At 44.4% G+C, this 7,832-nt stretch overlaps 1 protein-coding gene across 2 annotated transcripts in view; it reads left to right on the top strand.

The window, feature by feature from the left end:
- DAD1 (defender against cell death 1) overlaps window positions 1-1,984 on the top strand; it is a 23,764-nt gene extending 21,780 nt beyond the window's left edge. For both annotated transcript variants that reach the window (XM_025391782.1, XM_025391783.1), the window contains exon 3: window positions 1,762-1,984. The gene's annotated coding sequence lies outside the window, so the exon portion shown is untranslated. The remainder of the gene's footprint in view (window positions 1-1,761) is intronic.
- The last annotated feature ends 5,848 nt before the right edge of the window (window positions 1,985-7,832 follow it).

Below are 7,832 nucleotides of genomic sequence, written 5' to 3'. Positions count from 1 at the left end.
AGTAGCTGGGACTACAGGCGCCCGCCACCTCGCCCGGCTAGTTTTTTGTACTTTTTAGTAGAGACGGGGTTTCACCATATTAACCAGGATGGTCTCGATCTCCTGACCTCGTGATCCGCCCGTCTCGGCCTCCCAAAGTGCTGGGATTACAGGCTTGAGCCACCGCGCCCGGCCGGATTTCTTTTATATTTCTAAAAGTGTCAAGGCTTTGTTCCCTGAAAATGGCTTTATGCTCTAGTCCTCTCTCACCTTGGCCATTAGAACTATAATGTAGCCAGGCGCGGTGGCACACGCCTGTAATCCCAGCACTTTGGGAGTCTGGGGCAGGTGGATCACCGGAGGTCAGGAGTTCGAGACCAGCCTGACCAACATGGTGAAACCCCATCTCTACTAAAAATGCAAAAATTAGCTGGGCGTGGTGGTGCACTCCTGTAATCCTAGCTACTCAGCAGGCTGAAGCAGGAGAATCGCCTGAACCCAGGGGCAGAGGTTGTGGTGAGCCGAGATCGCGCCATTGCACTCCAGCCTGGACAATAAGCACAAAAATCTGTCTTGAAAAAAACTGTAATGTTGCATTGGTTTATAGTCTATTGCCAGAGAGTTTGCTTTAAGAAATTTGATGGAATGAATAGTTGAGTTTGAATAGGTCTGTTTGGTTTTGTTTGGCACTATGAACACCTTTTGCTTCCTGTTACTGCTCGCTCTTTTACACATTTCTTATAATACCACCGATTCAGCAATGTTCTGCAATTATGTAGCATTTCTCTAAATACTATTGTTAGTGAAATAAACGCATTCTGGCTGAAAGTCTAAAATCTCTCCTTTAAGCTCTGATGCCAGAATCTCCAGGTTACTTACTTGACTCAATATACCAAATAAGGTAGTGCCCTTTTACCTCCTGGGGCAGCCCGGTTCTTCTGAAAGGTAGTATTTCCCAGCCTTTTTTGAGTCATGGTACACATAGGAGATTACAGTATTTTTATGGCACACTGGGAAAATCAGTTGCTTATCGCTGGAGACAGTGGAGCCCCTAGGGCCGGAGGTTTTCCAGCCAGACCCGTGCTGGAGTCCAGTAGGTGCGAGGCTGTGCTTTGAGGGACTAAAGGAAGCCTGTATCTTGTGGTGAGGGTTCCACCTCACAACTCACAGATCTCAGTTCCATTTGGCTCTAGCAGCAATGTAGCCACTTCTGTTGGGGTTACTCTTTCTTCACCTTTTTCTTGCCAAAAATAAACTTATCTTTAAATGAAAACTAAATTATTTCTTGTATTTTGGTCCTTTGTTACAGCTGAGATTGGGAATTTTTCTTTCTTTCTTGAATCCTTACTCCCTACCCTGCCTCCCCGCCAATGGAAATCTGTGCTTTATAAGCATTTTAGATTCCGGAAAGCTCTTTAGGTTGAACTACAACCCTCTCACCTCAAAGAATTTGTGGGCCAGGGAAGTCAGAGTGACTTTTGTGAAGTCGTGCGGCTAATGAATGGTAGAGCTGGAGTTAGAACACACGTCTCCCAGCTCCTAGTTGGTTTTGCCTTGGTGTGCTTGAAACTCAGTTTTGAACGTTAATTTTTCTGGATAGTACTCCCATAAAATGTTCTGTGAGAAATACTTGCTGCTTTCTAGTTTTTCTCGCCTGGTTTAAATATTGTCCTGAGTGTAGGAACCCCATAACTGTCTTGTGGGTTAGAATTTAGATGGAAGGATTTGGGGCCCTGTCTCTAGTATCATAAGACATTTAACCTTGTTGCTTTTTTCTTCTAGGTTCACTCTTTGAATTTCCTGGATAAGAGTTCTGGAGATGGCAGCTTGTTGGACACATGGATTTTCTTCAGATTTGCACTAGCTCTGATTTTTATGCAGGAGAAAAGCCCAGAGTTCACTCTGTGTCAGAACAACTTTCTAACAAACATTTATTAATCCAACCTGCCTTTCATTAAATGTAACCTTTTGCCTTCCTAATTAAAGAACTCCATGCCACTCCTCCTTATGCCTCTGGCTCTGTTTTTATTCTTTACTGGTATCAGAATCCTTTTTTTCCCTTCAGTCTTCTGTGCTGAACTCTATGAGTTGGTAACTTACATCTGTGAACCTGCCTCCTTGTTTTCATTAAGTGTATTTGAAGTTAATGGCAAAAGGCAGTGCTGACAACCCTGGGAAATGGCAGTCCTTTGTCTTCTTCCTGGAGCAGGTAATCCTTTACTAATCCTTCGATTATTACAGGTGCTTCCACTCTTATGACAGTGCGTTCCTAGAACTGCATCATTAAGCACTTTGCCAGAAATTGAACTAAGTATGTGCTTCCACATTTACATCTGTTTCAACATGTTTTAGTGGTAAAAGTGAAGTATGTTTTTCTTAGGCAATGTAAACAGAGTGAAAAATGGGGGTTATGTATGTGTTGACTTATATGATATTCTCCAAAGCACCTTCACAAATATTCTCTCATTTTATTCTTGCAATTACCTTAGGGGTTCCTGTCCTCATTAGTTAGGTGAGTAAATTTAAACTCAGATTTGTGACTTGCTTAAGATCAGAGTTCATGACAAAGCTTGGGTGGAACGTAGGTCTGCTGGCTGAAGTCTGGGCTTATCGATGTGTATCATGCTCGCAGCCCTGTTTTCATCTTGGGTGCTGTCGGGTTGCTGTATATGGGGTGCAAGCTATGTTGAGAATGCCACTACTTAAATTTAGCCAACTACCGAGAATGATGAGTTGCGAGCTTCTCCAACTTGGCTGCACGTTAGCATGACTTGGGGAATGTAAAAAGAAAATCCCAACGTCCAGGCCACACCCCAGACCAATTAAGTAAAAATCTCTTGGGGTGGCATCTGTAGTTTGTAAAGCTACCCAGGTGATTCCAGAGCACAGCAAATTGGAGAAACACTGCTCTGGATTCTTGCTACTCAAAATGTAGTCATTGACTACCAGTATTGGCATCACCTGGGAGCACAGGCCTCATTCCCCGCCCCCCGCCCCCCGCCAAACCTAAAGAAGCAAAATCTTCATTTTAACAAGGTCCTCAGGTGATTTATGTGGACAATAAGATTTGAGAAGCCCTGATCTGGAGCAGTGGTTCTCACATTTTGGTGTGTCTCAAGATTACCTAGGAACTTGGTGAAAAAGTTGGGCCTGTATGTTCCTTATTAGCTCTTTGCCTAACTGATAACGCACTGAGTCAGGAGACAGCAAGCTTTTCCTTAAACAAATGGGCATGGCTATGTTCCGCTGTCACTTGACGAAAATTGGCTGTGGCTATGTGGGTCATGGTTTGCCATTCTTAAGTGATACTAGTTCACCGAGATTATGATTGAGCAGTTTAATCTGCCTTTTTTTTTTTTTTTGTATGTGAGACGGAGTTTTGTTCTTGTTGTCCAGGCTGGAGTGTAATGGTGCGATCTTGGCTCACTGCAACCTCTGCCTCCTGGGTTCAAGCAATTCTCCTGCCTCAGCCTCCTCAGTAGCCGGGATTACAGACATGCGCCACCACACCCTACTAATTTTGTATTTTTAGTAGAGAGGGGGTTTCTCCGTGTTGGTCAGGCTGGTCTCAAACTCCCGACCTCAGGTGATTCGCCCGCCTTGGCCTCCCAAAGTGCTGGGATTACAGGTGTGAGCCACCGTGCCTGGCCTAATCTGTTTTATATACAGATGTCATAGACCTTATCAGGAGGCTTCTGGATAATTTTTAGTCTAGAGAAATTGGAATTTTGAATAAGATAAGCATCTGAACTTTGAGACATGGGTTGAAAACTGGGAATAATAGTAATTTTATGAAGGAAGACATTGTAATTGCAGAGTCTTTAATATACAGGTTTTGTTTATTTTTTCATAATGATCTTGAGGTACATGGGACAGGTATTAAATTCCCATTTGCCAGGTCAGCTGTGGTCTCAGAGGTTGTGATTTACCCAAGCCAGTTACCATCAACAGGAAACATTCATCTTTGGTGTGTCTTTTCAATATTCGCTTCAGGGGTAAAACCTACAGACTGCTTTAGAAGTCTTGGGATTAGATTTAGTTAAAGGCTCACTATAGGTAACTCTTGTTTTTATACTTCTGTTGATTTGCCTTATGGTTCTCAATTTCACACGTACTGAAGAATTAACTGTGGACCTGTGAGTAGCCACTGTACTCCAGCCTGAGCAACAGTGTGAGACCCTGTTCTTAAAAGGCCAAGCATGGTGGTTCATGCCTGTAATCCCAGCACTTTGGGAGGCCGAGGTGGGCAGATCACCTGAGGTCAGGAGACCAGCCTGATCAATATGACGAAATCCCGTCTCTACTAAAAATACAAAAATTAGCCAGGCGTGGTGGCTTGTGCCTGTAATCCCAGCTACTCAGGAGTCTGAGACGGGAGAATCGCTTGAACCTGGTAGGCAGATGTTGTAGGGAGCCAAGATTGTGCCATTGCACTCCAGCCTGGGCAACAAAAGCGAAACTTAGTCACAAAAACAAAAAACAAAAAAAAATGAAACAACACTGAAAAAACGCCAGGTGCAGTGGCTAACACCTGTAATCCCAGAACTTTGGGAGGCCAAGGTGGAAGAACGGCTTGAACCCAGGAGTTCAAGACCAACCTGGGCAACACAGTGAGTCCCTGTCTGTACAAAAACAAAAAAAAATTAGCTGGGCATGGCGGTGCACCTCTGTAGTCCCAGCTACTCGGGAGGCTGAGTTGGGAGAGTCACTTGAGCCCAGGAGGTAGAGACTACATGATGGCACCACTGTACTTCAGCCTGGGCAACAGAGCGAGACCCTGTCTCGAACTTAAAGACACATCCCCAAGCCCCATTGCGTTTCTGATTCTTTGGTGTTTTTTCAGCTGAAGTATGTTGAAGGAGTTGATTTTGAGTACTACTGCATGGAGAGTGAGGTAGACCCTAGCATTTCCTGCTCCCCCTTGCTTAACACCTCTGTGGGGTGGTTTATTTTTATTTTCTGTGCTCTTTTATGGGGCCGGAAGCCATTCACCACAAACACTGTGGAAAGTCTATTCCCTGCCATTCTTTGCAGTGGTGGGAAGCCCAGCCCTGAGCACCTCCTGCCCACACATTTCCTGGCCCCTATCACATGGAAACCATCTCTCTTGTTTTCTTCTCTTAGCAGCCTTTACCTTCAGCCTCTTGTGATCACATCCTTTCATCTTGGGCTTCAAAACACTTTTGTTGTGATGGCTAGAAAATACTTGGGGAGGTCACAGAGGCGTGCTCCCCGGTGTTGGAGGTTATAGAGGCCAGGGAGCTTGTTTACAAACTTAGCGGGAGACTCTGCTGCTCTCCTGTCTTGTTGGGTTGCAGCTCGGCTCTGGGAGTCTATAATAAAAGTTTGAGTGCGAAATGACTTAGTAACTACAGTTTGTTTAAAAGTTTTTAACAAATATAAAAAATGAATTTCTCCTGTGGGAGAAAACACTTTCTAGAACAAGGATCTTAGAGGAGGGAGTAGGAAAAAAGCGGGAGGAAGCTTTTGAAGGACTAAACAAAGTATTTTATTTGCTTACATTGAATTTATAGGTAGGTCCAAGTTCTGTCAATGGGATTTTAAGAAAGTATTTTCACACCACCAGAGAGGCAGCCTGGTGTTGTGGAAAACACTTTGATCTGAAAGTGTTGATTCAAGGACTTGTTCTGCCACTTACTCTCTGTTGACCTTTTGCCTCTAAAATTTAGCAAATAATTACACACTTAGGCTTTGTGCTAGGTGGTGCATGGCATTAGAAAAGATAAGACACAGCCCTTCCTGTCGAGGAGTGAGAGGAGTGAGTGAGCGTGGGCCACATGTCTGGCAAACTGTTAAGCACCCTCCTGTTACTTACGTTTCCCTATCATTGCATGAAGGAGGTGGGTGGCATTCTTATTTTCCTGATGAGGAGATGGAGACTCAGCAAGTGTTAGGTTTGAATCTTATTTCTGTCTAGCTGAAAGCATTTGGGTTAGGCTTTGAATGAGATAAATCATAAAATAAGCATGGGGATAATAATACTTCATACTGTGGTTATCCCAACAAAACGTACGTGAAAACATGTTAATGTAATTGCTCTACAAATGTGTCATTCATTCCTTTCAGCGCTCACCAGAAGCTCTGAGGATTCCACGACATACTGCTTTTCTCCCTCAGCTACACATCCATTTCACTGACTTTCAGCTAAAGCACTGTGGTGGCCAATGGCAGGCCTGGCTGTCCCTGGGAGAAGGGGAGAGACCTCCCTAGGAGCCCCCTTTGAGGCCTGCTATTCAGGACTGTTAAATCCCAGGGATAAACAACTTTGTTTTTAACTTTTAATTGAAATTTTCCCTCATGTGTGCATATACACACACGTCAAAAGGCTAGCAAGCTCCCATATGTCTAACAGCTTCAATGATTATCAACATTTAACTCCAATCTAGTGTCAGGGTATAAATAAGAGACATCTGATGGCAGAGCTTATTCTTTCTGTTTTACCCCTTCCTTTCAATTTTTGCTTACCTTGAGTTAAGTGCTACAGAAGTGATCACAACGGACAAGGCGCCTCACTTTCTGAGCCTTAAATTCCAGTAGGGAAGAGAGCCAAATTATTACATAAATGAAATAATTTTGTTGTGAGTGGAGTAAAGGAAAGCAGTAAACAATACAATGTGACAGTAAATGGGGCTGGGGAGGGAGCTGCTTAGAGTGGTTAGGAAGGACCTCTCTGACCAGGTGACCTATAGGCTGAGATCTGACAGCTGAGAAAGAGTCAGCGAAGGGACCAGCCATGGGGAGTGTGTCTGGATATTACTTTAGTTATCCCCATTGGCATATGATTGAGATAATTTTTTTGTTTGTTTTTTGTTTTTGTTTTTTGTTTGTTTGTTTTTAGATGGAGTCTTGCTCTGTTGCCCAGGCTGGAGTGCAATGGCGTGATCTCGGCTCACTGCAATCTCCGCCTCCTGGGTTCAAGCAGTTCTCCTGCCTCAGCCTCCCGAGTAGCTGGGATTACAGGCGCCTGCCACCACACCTGGCTAGTTTTTTGTATTTTTAGTAGAGACGGGGTTTCACCGTGTTCACCAGGCTAGTCTTGAACTCCTGACCTCAAGTGATCTGCCCACCTCGGCTTCCCAAAGTGCTGGGATTACGGGCGTGAGCCACCGCGCCTGGCAACTTCAGATATTTGTGAGGGAGTGCCTCCTAAAGGTACAGAACTGTGCTTTGCCATTCTGATCTTATCCTGAAGGGGGATAAATCCATGCAGGCAGAGTCAGAAAGAGGGAAGGGCCACGGAGGCAGGAAACAAGACACTTAGTCTTCGGGGGCCTCGGAATGCCACTCAGTTCATGCTCCTTCCTCTGATGGCTGAATCTGGAACCACTTGGTATTTCTGAGTCCAAGGAGTTTGGTGGAAAGACTGGGATCTGAGTCTGGTGGGGTCAGGGCCTAGTTCACCGTGATCCTGTGCAAGCCGCTTCATGTGCATCTCATTTGTAAAAGGGGAGAGAATACTCTGCCTACCACTTGGGTTTATCATTCTGATCAAAAGAGGTGATGTTTGCTTTGGTGTTGTACAGATGCAGGGTATTGTTAATAAGGAGTCCAGATAAGGATGTTGTTCCACCCATGTCCCTTGGTAAGTCACTGGAATAACTTGGGTCAGCAAGGATAAGGTGGACACCTTAGAGGTTGGTAAAAATAGAATCTTGCAGCCTCCATTGGAAAGAAGTCCCTTTTAAGGTTTACCTACTTTCCTCCCATCAAGGCTGGAAGCATGAAATGGAGACTAGGTGCTCCCCATTATGTAAACCATATTCCTTCATCTACCTAGACTTAGGTCCTGCCAACCTTGTCTTCTTACGCTTACATGATCTTGCTGTAATATT

Source organism: Theropithecus gelada, chromosome 7b (assembly GCF_003255815.1).
Source record: "Theropithecus gelada isolate Dixy chromosome 7b, Tgel_1.0, whole genome shotgun sequence".
NCBI lineage: Eukaryota > Metazoa > Chordata > Mammalia > Primates > Cercopithecidae > Theropithecus > Theropithecus gelada.
Note: the sequence above shows the minus strand (reverse complement) of the source record. Positions and strands in the feature narration are given on the sequence as shown.